This window comes from Mus pahari, chromosome 15 (assembly GCF_900095145.1).
Source record: "Mus pahari chromosome 15, PAHARI_EIJ_v1.1, whole genome shotgun sequence".
NCBI classification, from domain to species: Eukaryota; Metazoa; Chordata; class Mammalia; order Rodentia; family Muridae; genus Mus; species Mus pahari.
In genome coordinates this window covers 49,387,077-49,389,788 of record NC_034604.1, presented here as the reverse complement: position 1 = coordinate 49,389,788, position 2,712 = coordinate 49,387,077, and the positions used below count along the sequence as shown (strand labels likewise).

General features: G+C 40.1%; 1 pseudogene; it reads left to right on the top strand.

The window, feature by feature from the left end:
- The window catches only part of LOC110333371, a 57,809-nt pseudogene that overhangs the window by 1,275 nt on the left and 53,822 nt on the right, over positions 1-2,712 (top strand).

The following is a 2,712-nucleotide window of genomic DNA, read 5'->3' as shown; positions in this document are numbered from 1 at the left end:
AAATGACAATAGACACTGGCCAGTATCTAGAAAAAGAGAAGCTCTTGTATGCTGGTGGTAGTCATGTAAAATGGAGCAGTTGTTAGAGAAATTAGTATGGAAGCTCCTTAAAAAAAAACAAACAAAAACAAAAACCAAAACGAAACCTATGAACAGAAGCACTAGGGTTGGGGATGTGGCTCAGTGGATCAGAAATTTTGCCTTATAAGCATTAGGACTTGAATTCAAATCTTTAACACCTACATACGAACATAGAAATCCACTTGTTCCTTTAACCCCAGCCTTGGGAGGCAGTAACATGCAGATCTGATAGCTTGATGGCAAGTCAGTCTAGACGAAACAGGAAGCGTCTGGTTTAGAAAGAGCCCTTGGTTCAATACAACAAAGCAGACAGCCCTAGGAGAAGACAACAAAGATCTAGAATTGGCCTCTTCATGTGGAGACAGAAGGACACAATCCCACAGCATACACACATACACGGGGAGAATAAAAGAGGGAGTCTTACCATATGACCCGCCTGTACCAATCCTAGGTGTATACACAAAGGACTCTCTAAGTCAGTGTACCAGAAAGATACTTACACATCATGTTCACTGTAGCACGACAGTCAGAAAGGAAGAAGCCTGGAGATCCAGCGGGAGATGAATGAGAAGCAGGGTATAGTATGACAATGTCATAATAAAACTCATAAAATTTTGGCTAACTTGGATTAAACTGATGTAAAATTTTCTGCTTTCCTCACATCTGTCGCCTTTTGGGGTATCCTTTCCCTGGGAATTACAAATACCTGATGAAAAGAAGCAACTTAAAACAGAAAGGATTCATTTTGGTCCACAGTTTAAAGGGATGCAGTCCAATATGACAGAGGTCTGTTGGGTAGGGTTCCATCCATGGAAGTGAGAGCTTACAGTTTTCTTTATTAAGCCAAAGGTAGCCAGGGAAACCAAGTACCTTATAATCTCCCACTCCAACCCCTAAGGTCTTATATCTGCCAAGCCATATCCCAAAATTTCCACAACCTCCAAAACTGGAGGACATTTCCCATTCAAATTGTAAAAGAGCTCAACTTCCTACTTATTGTCTGATTCAGAGAATAGTGACAGAAATTTTTTGCCAAATTCTAAAAAGAAATTGCCTCTGCATATGATTTTCCAGGGTAGGGAAGTTCATCACAATGCTTTTCAGGGACTATTTCTCCTAGACAGAAATCAACAGGAGGGACATTCTCAGTCTGGATGATTGTAGAGAAGGAGAAAATAAAGAAAACGGTGAGATGATAAAGGGGAATCCACCTTTTCACCTTTTAGGGTCAGGCTTGAACCCCAAGTGCAGCTATAAAATCCCCAGACAGCATCAAGAACAATTTCTGGGTTTGTTTTGTTTTCTTTGATTGGGTTCTTTGAACACAGCCTGAAAAAGTTTCAGACCTATTCGAAAAAGTCTGCCCCTGTTTGTTGCCCATTGACTAAGAAACAGGGTTGTGTTGTTTTAATGGGTATTCTTATAACAACATGATGGTGTGTTCTTGCTTGTTCATTGCATGTGCAAGATCCAGGTCTTCCTATACATCCTGAGCTAAGGCCAGAAAAGTGGGAGTAAACCTAAGGATGTGAGGAAAATGAGGATATTAATAAGGAAGCCATAAACTACGACCAAGCATGGCCAAACTAAGGCAGGAGCTTTGAATAAAAGGAGCACAGAAGAACTGATTGAGTATCCTGAATGCTAGCAGCAGATTGAACCAGCCACTATTCTGTATAAACCGGGAAGGGGCCCGAAGGCAGGATGATACGGACCTTGCTTTGGTTTGCCTAAGAACACAAGTAAAAACCTACCTTCGAGGCTGTCTCATTACCTTGTGTCAACCTGAAACACATCTCAACATTCACAATATGCAAAATGGGTTTTGTCTTTGATTATTCTTGGTGTTGATCTACTTCGCTTTGACTTGAGCCATTCAACCAAAACTCCCATTAAAATCTCTATTTTTAATTTTCATTGTGGAAACATCCACAGGCCATTTATCTAATGCAAGTAAATAGTGTGTGTGTGTGTGTGTGTGTGTGTGTGTGTGTGTATGTGTGTGTGTGTGTGTGTAAATTATATATGTAACACACCTGTGAAAGTTAGCTATGTACCAACAACCATATGTGTGTGTGTGTGCGTGTTTACGTGTGTGTACAATAATAAACTATTTATAGCACATTCATATGCATTTCCAAATAGAAGTCTGGGCTTGACCCTGACTGCCACTTCACCGCTCAATTCCTTCAAAGCCCTCCAAGTATTTCCTGCCTTGGGTATTCATCAAAGTGCTGGAAAATTACACAAGGGCAATCAGAGAAGGCAGCTAATATGGCTGGCTCCAGTGTGACTGCTTCCCTCCTTCCTCTATGATTAATTACAACTAAATTGATGTTACTAGCAATGATTAATTTACAACTTAGGTGCAAAGTAAATGAACTAAGCAAATTGGAATTGGCACCAGCAATCTCTTAAGCCTCAGACAAGCACGCAGATCTTAAGCTACTGTGCACAGAATAGTTTCTCCCTGGATGGATTAAATGTGGAAAGTCATTTCATTTATTATATGTGAATTTTCTTATAGAAAATTAAGTATCAAAAATAATCTCACATTCTACTTGGCTATAAGGCATATATATACGTGTGTGTGTGTATGTGTGTGTGTGTGTGTGTGTGTGTGTGTGTGTG